This window comes from Ranitomeya imitator, chromosome 9, assembly GCF_032444005.1.
Source record: "Ranitomeya imitator isolate aRanImi1 chromosome 9, aRanImi1.pri, whole genome shotgun sequence".
Taxonomy (NCBI): domain Eukaryota; kingdom Metazoa; phylum Chordata; class Amphibia; order Anura; family Dendrobatidae; genus Ranitomeya; species Ranitomeya imitator.
In genome coordinates, this window is record NC_091290.1 from 49,998,594 (window position 1) to 50,008,803 (window position 10,210).

The window sequence follows — 10,210 nt, forward strand, 5'->3', positions numbered from 1 at the left end:
AGCTCCAGTGACTCTACTTTTTGGATTCCAATCAATTACATATATAGAAATAACTCAACTTAGCTCTTTGACAACTCATAAGTGTGAAGCAAATGGTCCATGTTTTGTTCAACTTGTTATTGTGTGTAACTTTCAACTATATTTGTATTTAAGCTGCTGTTTGCTGCTAGGTTTATTTCTCTTTTCTAAAAGAAGTCAGAGATGGTAATTTTAGTATTTAGAATTTGTTCTTAAGGCCCCGTCACACATAGCGACGCTTAAGCGATCCCGACAACGATACGACCTGTCAGGGATCGTTGCTGCGTCGCTATGTGGTCGCTGGTGAGATGTCAAACAGTGAGATCTCCCCAACGACGCAGCAGCGATGCGGCGACCTGTAGCGACCTGTACAACGATGCTATTTCATGATGATTCAATGGGACGTCCTGTCAACGAGGTCGTTGGTAAGGTGTCAAACACAGCGATGTGTGCTACCCAGCGGGACCTCAACGATCAAAAAACGGTCCAGGCCATTCCGACACGACCAGCGATCTCACAGCAGGGGCCTGGTCGCTGCTACGTGTCACACATAGCGAGATCGCTACTGAGGTCGCTGTTGCATCACAAAACTTGTGACTCAGCAGCGATCTCGCTAGCGATCTCGCTATGTGTGACGGGGGCTTTACTGCCCACAAAAATATACATAGAAGCATAGATAAATAACAACTCTTTTTAGTAACTACAAACTACTTAAGAAGTATATATTTAATCTTACCCCTTAAAAAGTCTTGCCTCGTGACTTATGCTATAAAGCCAAACCAATAATCTTCTCCAAAGGAAAAAGCTATCCATTTACAGACAGCAGTTTCAGGGATCTCGTCAAGATTTACTACTACCTCTAGTTCCATAGTGACCATATAATGGCAATATCAGTCCTAAACCATTGCTCTGCAGACCATATATGTGTATACTGTGCAGATTGTCACCAGAGATGTTCTTGCTGACTATAGTCATTCATCTTCTTTTTTCTTTTTCATATGGCCCAGAACTCTATGACCTCTTCTCCTATCCATAACTCATCCCTGCAAAATGTAACAGCAAAATCTGTGGCTTCCTGCTTTTCCAGCCCCCTCCTCACATTCCACCACCTGTGCACAAACCATATAGCACTATAACCAGTGCACTAAACAGTAATAATGCCCCCTCCGTAATAGTACCCACATTTTGTGCCCCACACAATAACAGTGCCCCATCTGTGCTCCGACACAGTAATAATGTTCCTTTTGTAATACTTCATGGTAATAATGCTCCCCTGTGTCTCTTTATAGTTATATAGCATCCTATAGAAATAATGTCCTCCTTTGCCTCCTTATAATAATAATTTCCCATGCCTCCGTATAATAATATAATAATCCTCTTTAACATGTTATAATAAAGACCATGAACCTCCTTATACTAAGACAAAGTCCTATATAGTATTATAGTAGTAGTAATAATAATAATAATGCCTCCAGTGTCCTCCTGATAATGATTCCCCACTGAGCCTCCTTCAAAAAATCCATCTCTCCTTCTCGATCTCCGTATAATATATACATGAGCCCTTTGCAAAAGTCTTATGACAGCACACAGTCGCAGTCACAGATCATACCTCCAAGTGTTTCAGACATGGAGAGAGAAATGTGTTACCGGACTTACACAGTTATTTTGCCCCTACTGAAGCCCCTTAGAATTCTCACCCTCTATGACACCCTTTCCATGGCCCCCATAGAGTATGATGCTCCCCCAAAATCCCCCCAGACAGAATGATATTCCAACATTCATCCACCTACACAGCATGATGGCCCCACAAACCTCACACAATAAGATGGTCACCCAGCCCCCCACTTATTATGATAGTCAACACAGCCCCACAAAATTATGATTGCCACTAGTTATCCCCACACAGTATAATTTTCACTATAGCTCCTCACACAGTATGAAGCTCCCTCCACAGTATGATGGTATCCACAGCCCACACACAGTATGAAGGTTCTCACGCTGTCCCAATAAAGTATGATTGAACATTTCATATATTATGATGGTCCTTCCACATCTCACCAAATAGTATGACGGTCCCCACAAAGTATGATTGTCAACCCACAGCATGATGGTCTCTACAGCCCTCCACAAAGTATGATGAGTCCACTACAGTCCCCTACACAGTATGATGGTCTCCACAGCCCCTTACACAGAATTATGGCTCCCCCACATTGTCGCACACAGTACGATGGTCACCAAACATAGTATGATGGTCCACCACAGCCTCATTACAGTATGCACTTCCACAGATCCCGCATGTAGCGCGAAACAGCTGTCATCCCTGGACCATCATGTTCTCCCTGTCCATGTCCTAATAAAGACTTTTACAGCAACGGGCTTGGTGAGTGCTAACTACTTTTTTTCTTCTTTTTTGGATGTCATGCACTCTTTTGGTTATGCACCCCCAGTGCCCATGCAATTGAGTAGGAGGTAAAGGTACTGGTACAGCATTCTACAGCACGCAGATAGGTGATCGCATAGGCAGCAGTGCGGGTATACCTTTTTCTTCTTAGTGGACAAACTCGGCACACTATTATCTTCCTCTTTGAAAGACTGTTCTTGGACCTCTTTCCCAGGGAGCATTGACTACCTAAACATGTTCTTACTCCAAAATTAAACACTTCTTACATGGATGTTCTACAAATTTATACAGTAGAAGTTTTTTCATGTTCTTAGACATATTCATCAAATATATTTATTTTTAACACAATAATCTTTATATGCTTTGCTTCTCTTCATTTACATCTTCCCTAACTGGTCTGTCACTATATTTTCTGTTTTTAAAGTACCTTATATACTCGAGTATAAGCCGACCTGAGTATAAGCCGACCCCTAATTTTGCTACAAAAAAAACTGGGAAAACTTAATGACTTGAGTATAAGCGTAGGGTGCGAAATGCCACAGCTAAATGTCAAAAGTAAAAATAGACACCAATAAAAGTCAAATTAATTGAGACATCAGTAGGTTAAGTGTTTTTGAATATTCATATTGAATCAGGAGCCCCATATAATGCTCCATAAAGTTTATGATGGGCCCCATAAGATGCTCCATATTAAAATATGCCCCATATAATCCTGCTTAAAGGTTAATAATGGCCCCGTAAGATGCTCCATAGACACATTTGCCCAATATAATGCTGCACAAATGTAGATTATGGCCCCATAAGATGCTCCATAAAGATATTTGCCCCATATAGTGCTGCACAAACGTTGATCATGGCCCCATACAGACACTTGCCCCATATAGTGCTGCACAAACGTTATGGCCCCATATAGTGCTGCATAAACGTTATGGCCCCATAGAGACACTTGCCCCATATAGTGCTGTATAAACATTATGGCCCCATACAGACACTTGCCCCATATAGTGCTGCACAAACGTTATGGCCCCATATAATGCTGCACATACGTTATGGCCCCATATAGTGCTTCACAAACGTTATGGCCCCATATAGTGCTGCACAAACGTTTTGGCTCCATACAGTGCTGCACAAACGTTATGGCCCCATATAGTGCTGCACAAACTTTATGGCCCCATATAGTGCTGCACAAACGTTATGGCCCCATATAGTGCTGCACAAACTTTATGGCCCCATATAGTGCTGCACAAATGTTATGGCCCCATATAGTGCTGCACAAACATTATGGCCCCATACAGTGTTGCACAAATGTTATGACCCCATACAGTGCTGCACAAACGTTATGGCCCCATACAGTGTTGCACAAATGTTATGGCCCCATATAATGCTGCACAAATGTTATGGCCCCATATAGTGCTTCACAAACGTTATGGCCCCATACAGTGTTGCACAAACATTATGGCCCCAAACAGTGCTGCACAAACGTTATGGCCCCATATAGTGCTGCACAAGCGTTATGGCCTCATATAGTGCTGCACAAGCGTTATGGCCCCATATAGTGCTGCACAAACGTTATGGTCCCATATAGTGCTGCACAAACGTTATGGCCTCATATAGTGCTGTACAAGCGTTATGGACCCATATAGTGCTGCACAAACGTTATGGCCCCATATAGTGCTGCACAAACGTTATGGCCCCATTGATGCTCCATACAGACACTTGCCCCATTTGCTGTTGCTACGATAAAAAAAAAAAATCACATACTCACCTCTCGCTCAGGCCCCCGGCACTTTCAATATTCACCTGACTTCGTTCTGGCGCAGCTCCATCTTCAGCATTGACGTTCAGGGAGAGGGCGCGCACTAACCATGTCATCGCGCCCTCTGACCTGAGCGTCACTGCACAAGACGGTGAAGACAGAGCAGCGCTGGAACAAGGAGCAGGTGAATATCGCGCAGCGCAGCGCTCCCCTCCCCGTTATACTCACCTGCTCCTGGTGTGGTCCCTGCACGTCCGTTCCCCGGCACCGGCAGCTTCTTCCTGTACTGAGCGATCACCGTTACCGCTCATTACAGTAATGAATATGCGGCTCCACCTCTATGGGAGGTGGAGCCGCATATTCATTACTGTAATGAGCGGTACCATGTGACCGCTCAGTACAGGAAGAAGCTGTCAGCGTCGGGGAAAAGACGTGCAGGGACCGCAGCAGGAGCAGGTGAGTATAATTAGACAGTCCCCGCTCCCCCTCCCCTGCCGACCCCTTGGTATGACTCGAGTATAAGCCGAGAGGGGGAGTTTCAGCCCAAAAAAATGGGCTGAAAATCTCGGCTTAAACTCAAGTATATACGGTAGTTTGAGTAGATCTGCTTTCTTTCTTTTTTTATTTAATGGACTACATTTTGCAACTGTAGACACAGCCTTTTTTTCTTATACTAAGACAAATAAATGTATATATTATTTTTACATTCCTTAACATTGAAATTGCTTTACCAAAAAGGATAAGGTGTGAAATTATGGAAATTACAGGATTGAGAGTCGTGTTAATTATATGCAAATTATGAAAATATGTAAAGTACATTTTCAAAACATCTAGATTTATTCAGTATCAAGTATGAGTGCCATGTACAGACACACATGCACTTACATACCTTGGCTACCGTCAGTGAGGTTAATAGTTGTCTGATGAATGTTCTGCCACGTTGAATAAACTTTAGCATACAGATCATCAAAATCTGCTGCTGGCAGCTCACTTTGCAATTGTGGATTGTGGAGATACAAAGGTCAATGGGTGCTCTCATCCGCTCTCCCGAGACCGCATGGTCCAGGGCTCATCCCACTGAATGTCCGCTCTCCTTTTCCATGGGCAGAACACTACTCATACAATACAGGGTGAAGGTAATCAATACTTTATTGAACTACCAAAAGACACTAATATATAGAATAGTCCCAGTCAAATACCCAAGATGGTGTAAAATTACATTCTCATTACAGTCTCATCCTTCAGCTGACTCACCGGGATTAGTGCAGCTGTGACTTTGTGGCCCACCATGTCCGACTACCCCCATCTGTGGCACGCCGCTTTTGGCATACTTCCCCATAGAAGAGGTAATTACAAGCTTAGGAAGTTGACAGTTCATTGAGGCACGGGGCCAGCCAGGTGACCGAAGGGTCACAATCTGGCTTCTCCAAACTTCTCCATGGGGTCCAAGTGACCGGAGGGGCCCAACCTGGCCTCTCTGAATATCTCCATAGAAATAAGGTGCATTAAAGGAAGGATAGCTCACAAGACATAAGTGGACATCTTCTCAGCCCTCTTCATGTGACTTTTCTAATCAGGCAGAACCATGTACCCACCCACTTATGTCTTGTGAGGTATCTCATTTCTGATGCACTTCATTTCTTATTCAGGCGGGACTATGGGTCCACTTATGTCTTGTGAGGTATCCTTCCTTTAATGCACCTTATTTCTTATCCCTGCATTCCCTTCAATATGTCTGTACCACACTACTGGAGTGTGTGCTCACAGTGCTTCATACATTGCAGTGTATGTTTTTCAATACTCTCATTGTGTCTGATTATACCAGCACATACTGTGCGGTTGTTTATGTGACATTTTTGTCAGTTATGAGGGTGCATATTTATCACATCATTTACATACTGGTTGGGCTATGATTAGTTTGCAGGTTCTGTCCATTCTGGTGTGGTTGTTACCCTTTTGATAATACTGCATCATTGTATACTCACAGTAGGAATTGTCCTTTGTATTCTACACTGTTCAAAAAAATAAAGGGAACACTTAAACAACAGAATATATCTCCAAGTAAATCAAACGCCTGTGAAATCAAACTGTCCACTTAGGAAGCAACATTGATTAACAATCAATTTCACATGCTATTGTGCAAACGGAATAGACAATAGATGGAAATTATTGCTAATTATCAAGACACACTCAATAAAGGAGTGGTTCTGCAGGTGGGGACCACAGACCACATCTCACTACCAATGCTTTCTGGCCGATGTTTTGGTCACTTTTGAATGTTGGTTGTGCTTTCACACTCATGGTAGCATGAGACCGACTCTACAACCCACACAAGTGGCTCAGGTAGTGCAGCTCATCCAGGATGGCACATTAATGCGAGCTGTGGCAAGAAGGTTTGCTGTGTCTGTAAGCGTAGTGTCCAGAGGCTGGAGGCGCTACCGGGAGACAGACCATTACCCAGGAGATGTAGAGGGGGCCGTAGGAGGGCAACAACTCAGCAGCAGGACTGCTACCTCTGCCTTTGTGCACGAAGGAACAGGAAGAACACTGCCAGAGCCCTGCAAAATGACATCCAGCAGTCCACAAATGTGCATGTGTCTGCACAATCGACTCCATGCGCCTGTTCTGAATCTGATTGAGCACATCTGGGACATCATGTCTCGCTCCATCCACCAAGATGGGGTCATCAGAAGGCAATTGTGTATGCTGTGAAGATACGAGATGTGCAGCATCTGAAACAACGGATACTGAAAGTCTGTGCTAGCATTTCTTCTGCTTTGTTGCTATTAGTGTGTCAAAAGTGGGAGAAGAGGGTTGCATTGACAATCCAACGCAATGGGCAGCACTTTGAACAAATTTTATAAGTGGTCATTAGGGTTGAGCGAAATATATCGGCAATTTTCAAAAGTCGCCGACTTTTAGCAAAGTCGGGTTTCGTGAAACCCGACCCGATCCCACCGGGTCGGCGGTCGGCGATCTTTACTCCAAAGTCAGGTTTCGTTTTTATATATATATATATATATATATATATATATATATATATATATATATATATATATATATATCATAGAGACACATATATATATATATTTATATTTACTTCAGCACGATAATGTTGAAAAGCCGGTAATTCAATTGCCGGCTTTTCATTTCTCCTGCCTAAACCCGACATGATATGAGACATGGTTTACATACAGTAAACCATGTCATATCCCCCCTTTTTTTTTGCATATTACACACTACTAATGTTAGTAGTGTGTATGTGCAAAATTTTGGCGCTCTAGCTATTAAATTTAAGGGTTAAATTGTGGAAAAAATTGGCGTGGGCTCCCGCGCAATTTTCTCCACCAGAGTAGTAAAGCCAGTGACTGAGGGCAGATATCAATAGCCTGGAGAGGGTCCATGGTTATTGGCCCCCCCCTGGCTAAAAACATCTGCCCCCAGCCCAGCCACCCCAGAAAAGGCACATCTGTAAGATGCGCCTATTCTGGCACTTGGCCACTCTCTTCCCATTCCCGTGTAGTGGTGGGATATGGGGTAATGAAGGGTTAATGTCACCTTGCTATTGTAAGGTGACATTAAACCAGATTAATAATGGAGAGGCATCAATTCTGACACCTATCCATTATTAATCCAATTGTATGAAAGGGTTAAAAAAAACACACACACATTATTAAAAAGTATTTTAATGAAATAAACACACAGGTTGTTTTAATATTTTATTGCTCTCTCAATCCACCTGAAGACCCTCGTTCTGTAACAAATTAAAAGTAATAAACCAACAATATACATACCTTCCGTTGATCTGTAACGTCCCACGCTGTAAATCCATCTGAAGGGGTTAAAATATTTTACAGGCAGGAGCTCTGCTATAATGCAGCTGTGCTCGTGCCTGTAAAACCCCGGGGGATGAAGGTAATGTAGATCAATGACCTATAGTTACCTTCATTCGCGGTGATGCGCCCTCTGCTGGATGTCCTCATATGAACTCGAGCCTGGGAGCTTTCCAGGCCAGAGGGCCTGTGCTCCACCAATGCTGACTGCGGGAGACAGTGAGCGGGCGGGCATGGTGCGGCCCGCGAATCTCGAGTTTTAAGCCCAACGGCTGTCTCAGTCCGCGGGCCGGACTGAGATAGCCAGAGGGCCGGATGTGGCCCTCGGGCCGTACTTTGCACAGGCCTGCACTAGAGGAAGGTCTGAATGTGTCTCTGAGGATTTCATCCTGATATCTTATTGCGCCAGTGCCTTCAATTTCCTTTAATGACAACTGCCATTACCATGCAATTCTCCAAAAATCTACTTCCACAGACCATCACTGACACATTGTTAAACTGGTCATGCTGGATAAAGTTGCAGGCAGCATAGTGTTGTTCACCACTCTATTGCCAATCTGTTTCACATCTATGTAAACCTGCTATCTATGAAGCTAATGGGCCAATAATGGCAGACCTGTCAATTGTGGCGTACTTTGGCAAATTCCAATTCAACTAAAAAGTGGTAGGTTATGAATGTAGATCTCACTACAAGATGCTAGGCTCTCATGTCACCCTCTTTGAGTATGTGTCTGACAGTTTGCTCAGGAACATACACACCAGTAGACCAATGGAGGTCATCATAAAGTAGGGATATGGCGTGCTCCTCCAGTTCCTGCTTATACAAAGGAATAGATACCGATCTTTCTGCTGCGTTGACGATTTTGCATGGCCCTGTCCATCTCCCTTTATGTTATGGCCCATGTCTTAGAATATGCTTCGTGCTCTTGAGGCTGGGTTGGGATACACAGTGAACTCTTTTTGTAATGGCACATATGGATGTACCATCCTGGAGGAGCTGGACTACATGTAAAACCTTCATAAGCTAGGGTAAAAACAAAATGAGCAAATTCCCTGCATTAATTAAATGAATGTTGATAAATAACATAGGGTAATTAGCTGACACTACAGTAGATTGATCAAAAACAGACAAGTCCTGCTCTGACCCCTTCTATTTTGAGGTCTGCTGACACATAGCAAGGTGACCTACAAGAGCTAGGGACCATCCTGATGGGTGCACCTTGTCGCGGTGTTATGGCTTTTACACTCTTTTTATCAAAATATTGTCAACTAAGTGCCCTATATTATTTACATGCATCTTTATTTATTTTTTTTACTGCAGGGTATTTGCTAATTTTATTTTTATCCTAGGTTATGTTTGGTAATGGCCACAATGTGAATGTGCTCCCACCCATTGCACTTACATCAACATGTGTTCTGGCTCATTTCTTTGGCTTTACCTATACGATATGAATGGGCTACATGTACTTTCTCATGCTACCAGCACTGAAAAGGATACAAGAAAAAATGCAAACACAAAGAAGAATCAGTTAAGAAAAAATGGAGAGAGTTTACACCACTTGGAAAACCATTCTCTTTTTAAGAGTTGTCATGCTGTCACCTCTCCAGCGCTCCTTATGTCCCCCCTCATTAGCACCATAGCAGGTGAAATTTATTCACAATACTTATGCTTAATAATTGAACAGATTGATATCCCTGAGATTTTATTGGCTTAAAGTTATACTTTGATAGTTAATAGTTTCCCTATTTTTCTCCCATGAGTGTAGGTCAAAATATAGTTTTCTTATCTTATTTCCTTGTAAATATGACTGTTTCATTCTACTATCTTTTTTTATTCTGTTTATACTTTCACCGTGAGAAAAAAATTCTGATGTTTAATAAGTCAACTAAAAGCTGACATTTCCTATAAACGTGATATTTGCTAAAGAAAAGCAAAAATCAGATTGAAGTCATGGAAATTGTTACAAAATTCTCGACCACAACTGTTAACGTCACTACATCTGAAGTATCATATAAGCTCCAACTGTACACAAAGTCCATGATGACTTTCTATTTGATTTACTGTATTATGTAAATACATGAAAGGAAAAATTAAGTTTAAAAGGGAAAGAGTCATCAGGAATACCCCCAATAAACCACTGCCGCAATGTCCAACCGGAACAGATTTTTTCTATCTTCATAGAACTCTCAATAGAAGACTAT